Here is a 19,176-nt window from a genome sequence, read left to right as displayed (position 1 = left end):
TCAACTAGAGCCAAGTTTTTTATACCGTTGAGTGGCTAGCCATGCCCTGGTAATTCATTAGATATGCCTTCCTTATTTATACAACCAGGGAAATGAGTATTATATTGCTTACTGTTTAGTACTTTTAAGCTTGTGTTTTTCTAATCCCAAATAATGAGATGTATAGAGTCCATGCTTTCATATGCCTATATGTCAAATGAAGCTAGAATGAACATTTTAAATGCAGATCTCCTTTAGAAAAGATGGCATTGTTTTCTCCCCACTGACCACAGCATCCTGCTATCAGTGTGGGCATATTTCCTTAGCTCGCTACTGCAACTTTTTGGGGAGGGCAGACAGGCAAAGGGCCTGTCTGCCATTCTTTGATGGCTGCTTGCTGCCACCCCCATCACACATGTATTTTCCTTTTGCTTCCATTGTTAATGTCAGAGTCCATCATGTGTACTGTCAGTATCACTCCTCTTACCTCAGTTCCTGCATTTATTATGAGTGAACCTCAGTGCAATCTCTTACCTGATGGAACATCCTTTCAATGAAAGACACCTTCAAGGCTGGACAGGTATGTGTCACCTTGCCATCGCGTCTACCTCTTGTACCGGTTCTTGACTGGTATCAAAACTGTAAACACCCCATTATTATTATATCCACCACAACCACCACAGGATAGAGAATCTGTCTCTCTAAACTTGTAAAACAAACATGTTTAATGCACTTGTAAAACAAAACGTGAATAAAAAAACAAAAATGACTGTCCACACTAATTCTTCAGTTAAGCTCTTTCTTGCGTTTTAATATAAACGAACTTCATCAGAACTAACAAACAATCTCAGGTAACCATTTAAATACAAAAATATTAATTGATAGCCCAGTCAGCTTTCACCAATTGAATTAATTGATTGTTATATAGGTTTAAACATACATAAACTTATATCCATTTCATAAAACTATATATGTTATTATAGTAACATTTATAATAACAAAAAGGCAAATTTTAATAATATAGCCTATCATTTAAAGGGCAGTTAACTTTTAAAGTGCCATTTAAACCAGGAATTTGATCAGCTTTCAAAAACACTTGCCATCTTAGCTCTTTAATCTCAAGAGCATTATTGTACTCTGTTACATAAGGTGATAAGTCAGTACACTCCAATACAAAAAGTACACATTTCTTAAAATTTAAACATTCTAGAGCATGTTTGGCTAAAGCATTGTTCACATCTTTATTCTTAATAGCCAAACAATGCTCATAAATTCTTTTTACTCTTACTGTTTTTCCCACATAAAAATTGTGGCAAGTAGAGCAGGATGCTAAATATACTATTCCACAACTTTTACAGTTGAATCTACCTTTTCTAATCATATTTTATGAATGTGGGGGAAAATATATTTTTAGAAGAATCAATAAACCTACATTGCCTGCAGTTATAACAGGGATATGTGCACATAGGTTTTCTAACAGTTCTGTATTCCCCTGCCTCCAGTATGGATTTCACACTACTTACTTTTTTGGAAATAAAATGGGGGTGGGTGGTCATGTAGAACCCTTGCTAGGTCCCAATTCCCTAAAAAATGACCTTCTAATTATTGGAAATAGCCTGTTTAATCCTGTTACAATACAAACTAATGCGGAGAGGGAAAGCACTATCCATCTTTTTATCAGTGTTATTATTATTTTTAGGAGTAAACCCACTGGTTAAAATTGGTGGAAACTTTTCCGTCCTGACCAATAAAACTTGTTTCAAGATACTTTTTAACTTGTCATGTGGGTAACCACTCTGAACAAACATAAGTAACAGCTTGTTTGCCTCAGAAATTAAATTTTCATATTCTGAAATGAGTCTGCTGAGACGTATAATTTGCCCTCTGACCAAGTTCAACTTCATAAACAGAGGACCTCCACTCTCATAGTGGAGAAAATTATTGGTGTAAGTGGCTTTCCTAAACATCATACTGGTGAATCTCCTCTTTTCGACTTTCATAGCAATATCCAAATCCAGGAAGTGCACATTCGTGCCAACTTCACTCAGTACAAACTTCAGTCCTAGTGTGTGTTTGTTAATTTCATCCAAAAGTGAGTGTAACTCATCAGCAGACACATTCCAGATGAATACCAAATCATCAATAAACCTCCTGTATAGAAAACATGCTTAAATCTTTCCAATTTGGTCAGAAAGGACAGTTCCCACCAACTTAACACCAAAGGCAGGTGTTACTTTTGCACCCATGGCTACCCCACTGGTTTGACGGTATATCTTCCTGTCAAAAAGAAAACAATTGTTCTTTAAGACCAATTCTAATAATAAACAAATGGACTGAACCATCATGTCCCCATAAGTGGTGTGTTCCACTAAAAAACTTTTAACAGCTTCTACTCAAAGGGTCTGATCAATTGAAGTATATAAAGAAACAACATCAACAGTAACCAAAAATGTTTCTGTACCCTTAAATGTGTAATTTCTTAATAAGTCCAGGAATTCCCACGAATCTTTTAAAAAATAAATGATCCAAGTAATGAGAGATGGTGACAGTTTTACTTTTCTTAGCAGAAACAATAGGTCTAAAGGGTGGGTTGGTTAAATCTTTATGTATTTTTGGAATTCCGAAAAATATCCCTAATAAAGGTACCTCAACATGAAGAAACTCATAAGTGCCCAGACTTGATGTAATTTTTATTCAATAAATCCATTAACTGATGATCTATGTTACAAACGTTTTCTAACCAGTTGGTAGTTCTTTTAATCACGTAAGTTTTTCATGTGAGTTTGATAATCAGACATTTTCATGATAACCAACCCATTCCCTTTATCCGCTTTCATAAATCTGTACTATTGATTCTTTTTTTATTATTTATTGCTACCATTATTGGCAAGTGAACCTGATTTAATATTCAAAACAAAGGCCGTGTTGTTAGCATAAGCATGTTTAGTGCACTTATTTAAAGCGATTTGTTCACTTTAAGAAACATAATCGTGCCACCATGGTATGTGGGCAGTAAGTGGCAAACAGCATTTTCTTTCCAAAGGAGAATGTTTTTTTGGCTGCTGCCCTTCAAGTAAAAATGTTTTAAAAATAACATTTTCCCCAAGTTTCTATCACTGAGGCTAAACCACAAACATTAACCTCAGAGATATCAAGTTAAGGAAGGCGTGCAGTGTGTCCACAGACTTTAATGATTGCATTAGCGAGAACGCACAAAGGTACATCTATTAAAGTTTATAGATGCACCTCATGTTATCCTTCAGTTGATGTCACTGAGGGATATACACCATTTATGTGCACCATGGTTTAATGACATTTACAAAACTGTTTTTTATTAAAAAAGGCTCAAATAGAGAATGAAAGTAGTACAAGTACATAACACTAAACTCATTAAATGCCATGATGTGAAGAAACCACTTTCGCATTCATGAATGTGGTGCAAACAGTTTAGGAACAATTTCAAATGTTCTGCATACTAGTAAATGTTATTATATTCTTAAAACAATATTTGAGATTGTTTTTTAAATAAAAAAAAACAGTTTGCTAAACTCTTTCAAATGTTAGCAAAAAAAGAAGTCAGTCACTTATCTGCCCATGAATACAACTGCTCTTCCTATAATACCAGTCATATGCTCTTCATGGCCCTGCCTGATCGCTCGCACTTGGCAATAACCTGTGGGAGAAACTAAAAAAAAATAATGTCAGGTACAGTGGCATCAGGTTTTAAAGCACTCTAGGTAGCCTTATGACTCTTCTTGAACTCCAATCTTCCACATTTATCTCAGGCAGCTGGCTTTGATAATGCATTCAGTGGAATTGGTATATATCAGTTGGCTAAAGACTTCATCGTCCTTAGTTCTGAAAATGTGGTATGGCTCTCACATATACAACTTTCAGCCAGTCACTGGTTACATCTCATATTGGCATTGTCATCTGTTTGTACAATGTAGGCTCATGGTTCATCTGCATTTTTGTACTGTAACACCAGTAACTTCCCATATTATCTCTCCTCCAGCCTTGGGTGCATTGGTTGCCATAGCTGAAGGACAAGGAGAGTCTAGAGGGAATAATCCCTGTCAAAAAATGCTTGCAAGGGTCTTTTGCTTTTTGGTCACTTTTCTTGACAGATTTGAAGAGGCTAGTTTTTGGTCTCAGTTTGGATTCCAGAATAAGTACACTAATAGCAGGCATCAAATGTGCTTTGCTCCATCAGCAATATGTGGAATAGCACAGTATGAAATAAGAGCTTTGTGAGGATTATGCTGACAAAGAATATTTTTAGCAGTCTGGAGTGCTTTGTCAGCAACTTCATTGGACTGTGAATAGATAGAACTTGATGTAGTTGGTACAGAGTCATAATTCTTAGAAATTGCTGGAACTACATGTATACAAACTGTAAACCATTACCTGTGTTCAGTTCAGTAGGTTGTCATATCTGGTAAACATTGTCTTGAATCTGGCTAGTCATTGTTGATGTATGTAATATTCCTATTGTAATAGGTTACTGCTAAACAACACCTCTTATTTGCAGTCACAAAGTTCTGCAGCTTTTCTTTGCCGTGAAGTTTATGGTAATGGAGTCTGTAGCAATGGTTATGTCCACTAGAATGGTTTAAGTATCATGCATAAGTGAAACACTGACACAAGCTTTGCAGTGTCCTTGCTGATACTAGACCACCGTGTTGATATTTTGTTTCTGTCGTGACAGTTAGGCCTTTGTGTCCTTCATACATTTATTTGAAAATTTTGTCATGTTGTGAAGAAGATACAAAAATTCTGATTTGGTACAGTAGCAAACCATTTTGTGTTTAGACAGTTGTTCTCTGATGATGTAGTATTTTTAGATCTTTTTGTATGTATCTAGGTACTAGGTCACCCATACCTCACACATTTAATGACTGCTTGTCTTTGTCCTGTATGATAGCCTGTTTCAGTTTTCCTAGCCTTTTGGTAGTTACTGGTTCACTAACCATGATGTTGTACTTAAAAGCAGTGATATATTCTTTGATATCAAATAGTGTCTGATCAGCAATGGAGTTTCTTGATAACATATAAGACATGACACACTTCTTTCTGTATGTATTGATTGCTCTAGTATTTAAATGTCCCACTCACAAAAGCAACATCTGGCATCTAGTCAGTAATCTGTCCAAATCATAGAAATACATCAGTGGAAATAGTGGTTTGTGGTCAGTCTGGAAATGGAAACACTCTAGCCCTAATAGGTATCTTAAGAACTTCTGACATACACACACACTTGCACGGAACATTTTTTGCTATTTGTGAATATATCTGTGTTATACTAGTTAGCATTCTGGAGCAACTGGTGTCCAGACCATGATTACAGAATACAGCACTCATAACCAGTGGTTTGGTGACATAACAGTAAACAAACACCAGACCAGACTTCAGCTTTTGTTTAACTTTGATGAAAACATGGGGTTGAGCATTCCTACGTGACTGAGGAAAATCTTTTAGTAAATCTGTCAGTGGATGTAGCACTGTCGGGAGGACTGGTACAAATGTGCACTAGACTTTTATTGTGTCTAGGATCTGATATAGCTTAGTTAACACAGGCTGGACTCAGAGCCAGCTCATGGTCAATTGGGGCCCTAGGCAGGGTAATGGATTAGGCCCCCCAAAGCCATTCCAATGTCCTATTACTGGGCTATTTCTCCCCAGTTACCATAAACACTGTTCAAACCTATCAGTATGCATGCTATTTTATTCTTTACTAATACAATGAGTACAGATATTTGGATTTAATCTAAAACTTTTATTTCAAATTTTATATCACAAACACTGATACACAAAGAGAACAGACTTAGTATTAACAGTCAACTTCTATGCACTTGAAACTCACATTCATTGCAACTGAATTGAAACCCACATTTCAAAGAAAATGCATCGGGCCAGTTGCAGATTAAGTTTACCTCTGAGCTGTTTTCAAACCATAGGCCTCTTGCACACATTTTTAGGACCATGCATACATATATGCATGTGCTCTTTGATTCATCTTCCTTATTGTATTAAACTGTAGTCCTTGCACAATACAGCACCACTTAACCCATGTAGACTCCAAAGAAATTTTCCTTAGGTAGACTGCAAGTGTTGTAGGTGTGATGGGTAAGAAAGAGGTAACTGGGAATATATTTTCTGGGAGTGTAATGAGTTGGAAGACGTTAAAGATTCCCTGCAGACTGTTCTGTCAGAGATACTGAGTGAGCAAATTGGTATAATTAAGGAAATTATTTTTTTGAGCTATGAACCTTAGAACCAAAAATAACCCATTATACACTTACTTACTATATATTAATTGATATTAATGGTTAGCTCATACTACTAATATTCTAATATCTAATTTTGCTAATTTTTTCATTATGAATGTTAATGTTTTATATCTTCCTTGTATAACATATATATATCTTTGGAGCTTAAAGTTACTACACCCTAACCTGGACCAAACAAACAAGCAAACTCCAAAAGCTAAAATCTGATTACTATCAACTTAAGAAGTATCTGTAATAAAATAACACCCCTATATGCATGGACCGAAAAAATAAACCGATATATTAGCCATAACCAAAACTTGGCTACACCCCAACATAAAAGATACCAATATTCTACCTCCCACCTTTGCCATACTCAGACTAGACAGACCAAAAAAAAAAGGCGGGGAAATTTATTTTATTTTTCATTTGTTTACCGGGATAGTCTGACTGGGTAGCCCATTTTCAGCAGCGGCCTGAGGAGAAAAGCTCCAAAGATATACATATGTTATACAAGGAAGATATAAAACATTAACATTCATAATGAAAAAATTAGCAAAATTAGATATTAGAATATTAGTAGTATGAGCTAACCATTAATATCAATTATAATGCACAAATTACAGAACACCAGGAACAATCCATTGACATATGGCAACAAAGAGAGGAAAAACAGGAAAAAAAAGTAAAAAATAAATGAATAATGTAGAGTGGGAAGTGAAGTGGGAAGAGGGAGATTATCCAGGGGTGCTACAGGTGCAGAGCCAGTTATTGATAAGGTGTTCTTTGAGTAGTTGTTTAAATATGATGATGGTGGGGGCAGTGAGTATGTATTGGGGTATAGAGTTCCAGGATTTTGCAATGTGATTGGCAAAAAGAGAGTCACCAACAGAGTTACTAGATTTGTGGGTTTTTAGAAGTAGTTTGTTGGAGGAGCAGAGAGTACATGATGTGTGGTAGGGTTGGATTAGTTAATTTAGTGATGGACAGGCATCTGGATGATAAATGATGTTATGAGCAATTGGCATTTGATTAAGTGTTAGAAGATGTGGCAGTTCTAGCCAGTGAAGTTTTTTAAGGGAAGTGCAGTGATGGACTCTATTGGGGATGTTAGCAGAAAACGAGCAGTGTTGTGGTAGCAAGTCTCTAGTTTAGAAAGTTCTGATTTTCTAAGGTTGGTGAAAATGGGGGAGGTGTATAAAGTGTGGACAGAAGGTGGGTTCTAGCAAGGGCAAGTCTGATATGAGGGGTAATGAAAGTTCTGGATCTATATAGGCAACAAGTTTGATATGTGTTTTCTTGACTGTTAAGGCTATGTGTTTGTCATGTCTTAATGAGCTGTCTATTGTGACTCCTAGAAGTTTAGTGTTGTCTATAGGTTCGATTTTGGTGCCATTGGAGGAGAGGATATAAAGGGGGAGGAGGGTTCTATGGCTTTATTATGAGTGAATATCATAAGCTTTGTTTTGTTGGGGTTTAGTATGAGTTGGTTCTACTTGAGATATAGTTCTATATCTGAGAAGGCTTGTTGTGTTTTGAGTTGTAGTTCTGGATAGGAGTGGGCTGAACAGATGACTGCAGAGTCATCTGCATATTGTACTATAGTAGTGTAAGGTTTAGCAGAGTTAAGTCTATTTGTTAAGACGGAGTAAGGGGCCGAGTATTGAGCCTTATGGGACACCAGTAGTAATGGGTAGAGGTGATAAGTCATCAGCCCACTTGACAGCTTGCTGTCGATTAGACAGGTAGCTGTGGAACCAAGCAAGTGCTGAGCAAGACAAATGTATAGAGGCTAGTACTTGTAGTAGTATTTGTTGTAAGACGGTGTTGAAAGCTTTAGACATGTCAAAGAATATAGAAGAAACAAGGTTGTTGTTGTTTTTATGGTTGACAGTATCACTGAAACATAAAAGAGCTGTGGTAGTACTGTGTTTTGGTCTAAAGCCATGCTGTGCATTTCGGAGGAGGTTGTTTTTCAGTAAGTACATTCGAAGTTGGGAATGTATACATTTCTCCAATATTTTGCTAATGGGAGAGAGTATGGCAATGGGTCTGTAGTTGATTATATCTGCAGAAGATCCTCCTTTATGCAGAGGAATGATATGAGACACTTTCCATAGTAATGGTACATATTGCTCAATGATAGAGCGATTGATAAGGATGGATGTTGAATAGGAAATGGAATCACTTCCAAGTTTAAGAAATTAATTTGGGAGTTGATCAGCGGCAAGAGTAGTGGGTTTAAGTTTGAGAAGGAGCTTTTTTATGTCATTAGTCTGGATGGATTTGAATGAGAAGGAGGGAGAGTGGGGAATGGAAATAGTGGGTATTGTTAGAGGGGATTGGTTGCTGTTATTTAGTAAGGTTTGGATGGAGTTGATGAAATGTGTGTTGAAATGGACAGCTATTGATGTGTTGCTATTTGGGATTGAAGGGGAGGGGGTGGAGGTTTGGCTGGGGGAAAGCAGATGTTTGATGGCCTGCCATAATTTCTTAGGATTATTTTTATGTTTATATTGGATTACAGTATAGTACAATTTCTTGTAATTGTGGATTTTATTTTTGTCAAGATTTCGTAGTTGGCAGTAGTTCTGTAAGGAGGATAGGGTTTTAGTGGATTTGTAGCTTAGCCATGCTTTATCTCTTTGCTTCTTGATGTTACTTGTTTTTTTGGTTAGCCAAGGAGTTGGGCTGCTTTTGCATCGGGTTATTCTAAAAGGAGCTAGTGAGTTTAGGATATTAAAAATGCATTATTGAAGTATACAATGGCTTTGTCTAGGGGAAGGTGCCATAGATGGAAGGGTGGTCACTAAGTGCATCAGGGAAGCAGCCGACTTGGGTACATGGATTGGGGCAGTTTGAGAGAATCCAGTCTAGTATGGAGTGTTTGTTGTTATGCTTGTTGATTCGTATGGGGGTGGTGATTAATGGGAAGAAGCCAAATAGGTTTACAAAGTTAGTTGGAATAGTGGAGGTGTATGAGGTTCAGTCTAGATTGATGTTGCCTAAGATTAATGTTTCTTGATTGAAGTTAGAGGTTGCCCAGCCAAGTAAATTTTTAGTGGTATGGCAATTATAACCTGGGTGGGTATATGGCTATAATTACAATGGACTTGTTTTTGTTGATGTATAGATGAGAGACTATGACTTCAGAGTCAGTCATTAGAAGAGCAGATATATCTAGTTGCTGGAGGGTAAGGTTAGTTCTATAAAGAATGGCTAGACTGCCACCGCATTTGAGCTTTCTGTCTAATCTATGGATGTTATATCCTTGAGGCAGAAACTCATTGATTTTTAATATGGTCTTTTAACCAAGTTTCAGTAAATATAGCGATATCTGGAGAGTACAGTGAGGTGTAGCTTGGAATTCAGGAATTTTGTTAAGAATGCTTCTTAGACTAATATTTAGGATTAGTAGGTCAGAAGTGGTATGGGTAAGAGGAGAGGTGATAGCTGTGGAAGGGTTTACTGTTTGGAAGGGGGTTTGCAATTTTGTGCAGGGCCAGGGTTATTATGTATGTCTCCACAAAGATTAAGTAGAGAAGGCTTAAGCAAGTAGCTGTGTATGCCTTTATAGGGTGGCTTGAAGCTTTTGTATGGTAGGAGAGTAGGTTTATGTGTGGAGAGGTATTTTAAAGGGAAAAAGAGGTTTATGAAATTGAAATGTTGTGAGGATATGCTGATATTAGAGTTTAGATAAGATTGTGGACTGTGATAAGGCATAGTGGGTGTGTATGTATGGGAGATGTAGAGATGGTGATAGGAGGTAGAGTAGTAAGAGGATATGAGTAGGAAGGTTAGCAGAGCTGAGAGTTAACATCATTGTGACTTGAAGGCATGGTGGATGTACTGTGTAAGGTTAAGGAATGAGTGTGGGTGTGAGGTAAGTTGTGGGAGGAATGTAGACAGGGTGGGGATTGTAGTAGGAGTGTAGGAGACTTGATTGAGGGTAGAGAGAGAATGTGATGTAGAGAGTGGGTGATGTGTAATGGGTTGGAGTAGGTGTGATGCTGAAAAATGTTATTGGTTTATAGAGCAGTGGGATGTGGTTTGTGGGACTTTAAATGTAATGATAAAGGGAGTGGGTGGGAATGGGGGTAGGGTAGCGAAGTGAGTCCAGAGTGTAGCAGAGGGGAAATGGAGTGGGAAGTGCTAGACCTTGGACAGACTGAGATAACTAGCAGAAACAACATAGAAAAAGAACTATCGCTAAAATGGAAAATAACAGCAGGTAGGAAGTATTCAGATTGAGAGGGTGTTAGTACTTTGTGTAATTAGAAAGTAAGCCCTATTGGGTGAATATGCAGAAGGACATAACATCTGTATAGCTGTAGTACTACAGTTGCTGTAAGGGGAGGTTTGGCAGAGTAAAAAAGCAGAGGGGATTATGATGAGCGCTGAAGTGTTAGGACCTGGGCAGGATTGTAAGTTGGTAGGCTAGAGGAAATTGTAATATCAAAAAGTGGTTACATGTGGTAGTTGGAGGTGTACTGAACTAAGTGTGTGATAAACAAACAGGAATTACACAACTAATGGAGTTAGGGGAGGGGAGAAGTATGGCAAACTGGGTCAGATGAGAAAGGTAATAGCTCTGTTATATCCCTCCACAATCAACATAACTCGCTACCCAAACAATATACTCTCTTTTCATAACACAGAGATACTAATAACCACCCCAAACCTTAACAATAACAAATAAATCTGTATACTTTTAGTCTACATCCCACCCAAAACAATTTACCAGTCCTGGAAGACATACTGTCCTGGACATCTGATAACATTAAAATAGAAACAGTCATTCTGGGCAACATGAACATAAATTGGAAATCCATCACAGCCAACTCCCCCAACATAAATATCAATCTGTATGACTTCAAACAACTAATTTCAGACCCAAAAAGATTCAATAAAGACTTTACTAGCCAATCCACCTTAGACTGGATCCTTGTATCTTCCCTAACTAACTTCTCCTCCTCAGGCACACTCCCAGGCTCACTAAGTGACCACCTCTCAGCCTTTGCCATTAGGGTTTCCACCCACCCTCAAAACAAATACTGCCTAAAAACAGGTAGAAATACAACTAAACTTAATCAACAAACTCTCAACAACCTACTACAAAATATAAACTGGACACTCCTAAAATCTCTACCCCTTAAGGATGCTGTGCAGTATTTCAATACCACATTTCTGAGAGTACTGTACTAAGTAAAAGAGTAAATACAACCAAAAATCCATGGATTACCTCAGACTGCATCAGCTTCATGAAACAGACACAGCATGGAATGTATGGAAACAATAAAACACAAAACAACCTCCAGACCTGCAAGACATTAAGTAACAGAGTAACCAAACTAGACAACAATTGCAAACAATCCTATTACTCGAACCTCCAGTTGCAACACGGAAATAACCCCCAAAAATTCTGGCACTGTATATCTACCTTCCTCAACCCAGGAACAAAGAACACTCCCCCTCTCCCACTAGACCCCCATCTCAAATAGCAGAGGAATGTAACAAATACTTTATCAGATCTATAGCTGACCTACTCACCACCAAAACTAACTCAGGACTCCAAAACTCAAGAAAATCTCTATACTTGTACTCTGTCTCAAAGTTATAGAACTCCCTCCCACCAAACATTACCCTAATTCCTAGCCTGTTACTCTTTAAAGCTGCCTTAAAAGAACACGTAAATCATGGCTATGCTCTTGCATAACTCCAGGCTAGACCCCCCCCCCTTACCTTCTCAAAACTCACTATTCTTCCCACTGTACTACCTTTTCATAATATGCTAACTTCCTCTATACTGTCACCAATTGACTTAACAACATCTGTAACAATTTGTAAGCTATACTTCTATGTGTACAAAACTTACTCTTCTAATCTGTGAAAGTGTATAAATTCCAGCTGTATATTTTGACATGTTCAATGTATATAAAACTCTAAATTGTAAATGTGTGTAAACTCCATATGTTCATTTTGAAATGTTCATTGCATGTAAACTTTATATGTTTTAGTATGACACATTTATTAGTATTATATAAGGATCACATAGATAAACGTATGGGAGCTTTTATCTCCGGGCCTCCACTGAAAATGGGTTTTGTAACCCACACGGGCTATCATGGTAAACAAATGTCAAATAAATAAAATAAATAAACAATACAAAATTGGAATTGCCTAGACATAGTAAGGCCTTAATGAGTCTAATTATGATGGCTGCCAAAAAAGCAATTACTACAAAAGGGAAGTCAAAGTCTAAACCAACATTACTAAAAGTAGCAAAGATAGTAACAGAGAGAAAACAACTACAATTAGGATCTTTAGAAAAGGGTAGGAGCAAATTACATAGAAAAAAATGGGAATTGTGGGATCAGTGCATGCAGAGGAGAAATGAGGTTTAAAAGAAGGCAGAATTTGAAAGAGCTATGTAATGTTTGATTGACAATGACTGGATATAATATAAGTGAAGCATAATGTTTCCAGCTACAGTTGTGTCAGCATGGTTTGTAATGTAAAATGTTTGGAACTGAAATTGTGTGTGTGGTTTATTTTTATTTATATAAATGGAAGATTGCCTATGTCATACATGATAATTTAATAAACATGTTTCTTGTTTAAAACAAAAAAGGGGGAAAAATACAGCACCATTTGCTACTGTGTTTTAAATTTATAGTTTTGAATGTTTTTCCAGTAAGCAATGAAACAAAACACACAAACCAATAATGACAAAACTGACCATTTCAGAACATTTTAACCATAAAAGCCCACTCAAACTTCAATCCACCAGTATCAGCTAATATGCACATTCTCTGCAGAAGTAAATCAGCTGAATAAGTCCACCTTAAAAAGATATGTAACTAATGAAAAGGTTGCTGCTAGCACACAACTTTATATTTCAGTGTTTCACCTACAAACTCAGTGCCTGCTGCCCTTGAAGAATAAATTGACAATGTTACGTTAAAAAAATGGTAAGCTGGTAATATTGCAATAGGGAATTGGTGGTAAACATCAGGTTCATAGTTATAAAGCATCTTTTCCAAAGGAGGACACACTCAGGACTGCAGCACCCCACCCCATCTTTAAAGTATAACACAGTATCAGCTCTCCATCTACATGGTGTGGGAGTAGAACCCACAGCCTTCTGCATCAAAAGCAAGTATGCAATGCTACCTGGTGTACTAACACTGCTTTCAAATTTTCTAGCACAAACAGTGATGACCATTTGCTAAACAAAACAGCTGCACATTGAAGACAGACTTAGCATGAGAAGCAGTAAACTTTTCTTCCCTTGAAGCTCACAATTCCTTGAAAATGCACTGAAGCTCACAATTCCTTGAAAATCTACTGAAACAGTCTTGTAGTTGATGAAGAGGATTCAGGCTCTTCTCTCCTGTAACTGAGGTACAGGGTTTGAGCTTCATTAAAATAACCTGCCATTCACACATACACAGCACCTTACCTTACTGCGTGCTTCCTATAACATTCTGCAGAAGAAGCAGGCAGCGGGAAAGGTTGTGTGTTTAAATTCTACTCATGAATGTGGAATAGAGCAAGCAAGCAATAGCAGGTATGTGTGGATGTATGACAAGATGTAAACATTAGGTGTTCTTAAAGATGAACGCCCTTAAAGAAGACATATAAGGTTTTTTAACACTGTTCAAAAGGAATCTGGATGAGTGAATGAGGCACTATAAATTCTTACCAGGAATAGTGCCCACAATCCTCCTAGACATGGGCAGTCATTACTAAATGCAATCTTGGATATTAACTAACATTTCTGTGGCATTACATTGGGTGAAATGGCTAGGCTTAGAATGACCTCCAGGTTGATAACCTAGTCATCTCCTATGATCCTGTGATCCTGAAGAAGTGGTGATTAGTGTAGTGTGGAGTGCTGGTCTCCAAATCCAAGTAGAAATACAAACAAAGATGAAACAAACACATTTTTATTTACAAAATTAGGTAAAGTGCTTTCTTCCTTACAATTCAAGGATCTCTTCAGAACAAGTTCAAACAAGCTTGAAAAACAGTTAAATACTGTTTTCAAAACTGACATCATTTGCGTATTGGCTAATACCAAATAGTTTAATTAAGCTTCACTTACTAAACCCTTAATTACACTTGCACACCTACCCAGTAACCAGACAGTGACTAAAGGTGAGAAGCAATCCTTGTACCTTGTGTTTTGAGGTAAACACCTTAACCATTATGCCGGTTCCCAACCAGTTTTGTGTCATGTGTCTCAGTATCCAGACTAAGGTGAAGTACATCATCAGTGACAACAATGCCTTTGTGCCCTTTGAAAGGTTACGTATTTCTTTTGCCAAAATAATATCAAATGGCAATCTTTTAAAGCAGATCTTTCTTGTCCAAGTATGAAGGTTATTAGCTTTTGACCATGTCTCTCTAGGGGTATCTGCCAAAATCCACTTGAAACATTTAATGTAGAAAATACTTTTGCACCAACCAACCTAGCTGCATTTTTTTAAAAGGTAAGCGAAATAAACATCTCTCTCATCATTGCATTATTTAACTTTTTAAAATCACATTCTCATATTACCATTCTTTTTTGATAACTGGTATCATAGGTGCACACCATTCAGTAGGTTCAGTTACACTTGGCTGGATGATAAAAACAACAGTAACTAACAACTTTCATCCAAAATCCATGGACTTCATCAGAGTTAATGCTGAACAACTGAATAGCAGTTTGAATACCAATTGGAATACAAAACCACCAATCAAAAACACCTCCACGCAAATAAAAGCACAGTAGATGTGATTTTAAAGGAACACGCACCCTAGGATATATAACTAAAAACATTGTTGCACAACCTACAAAGAAATCACTATAATCATAAAAATAGTGAAATAACTAAATGAAAATAAAGATGAAAATAAATATGAATATAGGTAATCACTTCCTGCAAATGAAATAAGATTACAGAACACTTGCTGTCACCTTCAAAACACTCATAATAGAAACAGTCGTTCAAATCGGGGGGAGCCGTGAGATTCAGTCATAGCTGCCAACATAGTTGTTTGTACTCTAATAATGTGTTTACAGTTATTGCTGTTTTTACGGTCCAGAATAAAGTGAGTGTTATCATCCAGCCAAGTGTGATTTGAACTGTTTGTAGTCTTTGTTAGTTTGGTTCCTGGTTTTTACACTTTCACTTGCACTGTTTGTGTACATTTGAGTACTGTTCTGACTCTACTTTAGAGAGCATGGGATATGGTACCATTCTGGATGTGATCAAGTCCTGTGGGAAGTATCTGGCTTCACTGGCTCTCAGTTAAGCAGACCAATGGATCCAAATACATCTACATTAATTTCATTCAACTGACGTCAGACCCAATATGCATGTCAGAGTTATAGTGAGGAAGTTAACATATGGACTTTTCTGTATGTACGTCCAAATGCCATAGTTCTGCCTCTTCCACTCAGTCATTGGTAGGACTTTTTGTATACACCTGAATTTACTTCTAGGGCTATGTATTTCAGTTTCTGCTTCATGCAACTACAAACATATTACTGTAACATCAGCCCCTGTATCTATTTCAAAGCTTCCTGGTATTTCTAGTATTTGTAGTTTGACTTGCCAGTCTGGCATAGCAGTCAGTAGAGCCAGGAAAAAATGTTTTTGAATGTCTTCATCAGTTTTATTTTCAGTGGGAATTTCTTTTATCAGCTTATTTTTGCAAGTAAGAACAAAATGTCTCATTATGTTAGTTTTCTTATACTTTCTGACTCCTGTACCCCACTGATTCATTATATGAATGGTTACATCTCACACATTTGCCGAGCGTTCATTGACTCTTGTTTCTCATGCACACAATTGTTATGGCCATTCTCATACTTTTTACTGTATTTGCTGTTTGTTTTTCATTTTACTTAACTACATTGTTTGCTGTACTTATATTAATCTTTCAGATCTTTATTAGTTCAGCCCCTCTGGAAATCTAGTCTGCTTTATCCAAAGTTAAGTTTACTTCTGCCTGCACGTTTTTGAGACAGTCCGGTGTCATCCAGTCCCATTATTGTTGTCTCTAATCAGTTTATGTTTTGTCTGATTAAATTCAGACAGTTCATATCAGCACCTGGCAAACACTTCAGCAGACTCTCTCTTAGCTTGAACACATCTGTGAAAGCATGCCCTTTCATACCATAACATTTGTTTTTAGGCACAAAAATGTTAATTCAGCTTATTTGTTGAGTATATGCAACACTCTAGTCCTTAGAAAATGTGCATAAACTGCAAATGGCTTCCAGTTCCTTGCCTGCAGCAGAAAGTAAAGAGTCTCCTGTAATTCTTCACTTTTCTTGTTTAGTTTTGTTGCTATTCAAAAGCATGTGGACCTCTTCCTACATGATAGGAGACAAATGGCTTTACAAATTTAAATGGTTCTGGAGGGCCGAATTTTGTAATTTTTCATTGTTTTCAGGGAAAAAAAAATCCTACCAGACTGATATCACCTCACAGCGTCCACCTTATGGTACCAGATGCTGACCTGTGCATTGTAGTGATGGAATTAGACTCAGGATTGGAAAATTGTAATGCACTCTTAATTCCATGCAAAATGTGTGCATACAGAGAACATTGCTATCACTTTATCAACTTATTTGAATCTCTGCTAAATCACTATATGAATTATGGGTGTTGAATGTTCTTAAACGTGTGCATATGTTTTGCAGATATTCGTATATATGCATATTAAAAGCTGAACACACACCATTGTCATCACATACACACATTTGCACAAAAGGAGAGGTCTCATAACATGTAAACCATCACAGACTGGCTGAGCTGTATTTTGAGGTATGCCCTACAACCTGTGGGAATGACGATGTGCTGTGACCCAGATGCTTCCATGCACTCAGTGCCTTTTCATCCATTGCATGCTATGGTCTACTGGTTATCTCTCTGGCCTTCACTGTAATTGATACAACCACACATTTCCAGTCCCTCCCTCCAAAATAGGTGAGTTGATCTCTGCCTGGTCAAGCTTCTCCCGTCATCCTGGCCAGCTTTCTGACAACCTAGGTCACTAGCTGATCATGAGTCACTCTTTGTGCAGACAGATACTGTATCCCTGCTGCACTGGGCCATTCCTATTTTTAGACTTCCTGCTTCAGTCTTCTGAATCTTCATTGTAGGCTGTGTTGCAGACAGAGTGAAGGACAGCCTTCCTCGTGCACCAGGTGAAGGTGAGGGAATCAAAACCAATTATGCTTCCTACCTTATCTGTGATAAGTTCACTAGCACTTACGAAGTCTAAAACCCAGCAATTCAGCCCTGCAGAGAGGTAGCTTGCTTCTGTGCCAGTCTTCTAGCAGCTACCTTTATTCTGTGTGTTTCCATAAACTGAATGTAGATGCCAAATGCTAATCTGAAGCACATGACAGTGCTGTAATATTTGAATTCTGCAAAAGTTGCAAAAGTAATTTAAAGGATTCGGTCATTTTGCAGGTGCACCTTGCTAGTCATAACGACATTCAGATATGTCAATGTGGTCCAGGAACATTTAAGTACCAAATTAAATGGGTAAAATATAAGATAACCATTTGAATGACATCATGCATGCCCCTTGAGCTTGCATGAACTGGATGTGGCCATGACACTGGTTTACTGTTGCAACTAATACCATGCAAAAAAAAAGGAACACACCACACTGCGCCATATTTAATTTGTGTTATCTCTGTTACTAGACTGACTCACTAAAATTGTAGTTTGCCTTTCACATTGTTTCAGTTATGTGCATGTTACTTTGTATAACTTTATGCAAGTGTAGATGTTGCTGCAGAGTCTACATTATAATGTAATCCATCTTCCATTATGTACCATGATAAAAAAAAAAAAAAACATGCTTCTCCACAATTATAGCCTTTGGTCCCACATTTTTGGTATGACCTGCTTTTAAAAAATGTGTTTATCCTGCCAGCTGTTAATTTTTTCACATCCTGGGTAAAATCCATCCCATAAAGTCAGTTTGTTAAGTGAAATGTCAGTGTCTTTTTCGCAGTTTTTCAGTGATGCACATTTCCTTAAAATGTTTTTCATTAATCGTAAAAATATATTAGGAATTAGAGTTGTTGACATTTGATATGGATTAAAATTAGTTTGTCAAAATCATACTAAGAAAATCCCATCTTGCCTACAACAGAATGGTTAAAATATTTGCATATTGCTTTCTGTAAAGGAAAGCTTCCTACACCCCCCATGTTGGGAGGGGGGGTTCCTTATAGGTTCATAAGTGATTACTAGGCTAATAACCCTACCGGACCTTTTTGAGCATAGCCATGCTTACCAATTGTATTGGGCAGGGTTTAATAACCTTAGGTATATATCTGTATACACACACACACACACACACATATATATATATATATATATATATATATATATATATATATATATATATATATATATATATATATATATATCTATTATACACATATAAAAAATGTGTCTATATTACAGCGTCGAATGCTACATATAAAATATGTGTCTATATTATCGCGTCAAATGCTTAGGTTGTCGAATGTTGACACCTATACGTCGAACACTCAAAACCGCGACCGACCAATTATGCAAATTTTTTCACGGTGAAAACATTCACTTAGCCAACAAAATGAAGCATACTATAAAACACTAATCATAGAGAGATCGCTCTACATTGGGGAAAAGGGCAAATCCCCGATGATGGCCAAGCAAATCTTTTCCCTGGGAAAAAATTTGCTTAATTGTCCAGTGTTGGTTTTGAGCGTTCAACGTTTAGGTGTCGACGTTTAAGCCCTTGACAACCTAAGCATTCAATGCAGTAATAGGAACCCTATATATATATATATATATATATATATATATATATATATATATATATATATATATATATATATATATATATATATATATATATATATATA

At 37.0% G+C, this 19,176-nt stretch overlaps 1 protein-coding gene across 1 annotated transcript in view; it reads left to right on the top strand.

The window, feature by feature from the left end:
- LOC122813483 (cytochrome P450 4B1-like) overlaps window positions 1–19,176 on the top strand; it is a 517,660-nt gene that overhangs the window by 392,332 nt on the left and 106,152 nt on the right. The window lies entirely within an intron of this gene.

The sequence above is a fragment of the Protopterus annectens genome, chromosome 10.part0 (assembly GCF_019279795.1).
Source record: "Protopterus annectens isolate FY-2018-M chromosome 10.part0, PAN1.0, whole genome shotgun sequence".
In the NCBI taxonomy this organism is placed as follows: domain Eukaryota; kingdom Metazoa; phylum Chordata; order Ceratodontiformes; family Protopteridae; genus Protopterus; species Protopterus annectens.
The sequence above is the reverse complement of the archived record's forward strand: the minus strand, read 5'-3'. Positions and strand labels throughout refer to the sequence as shown.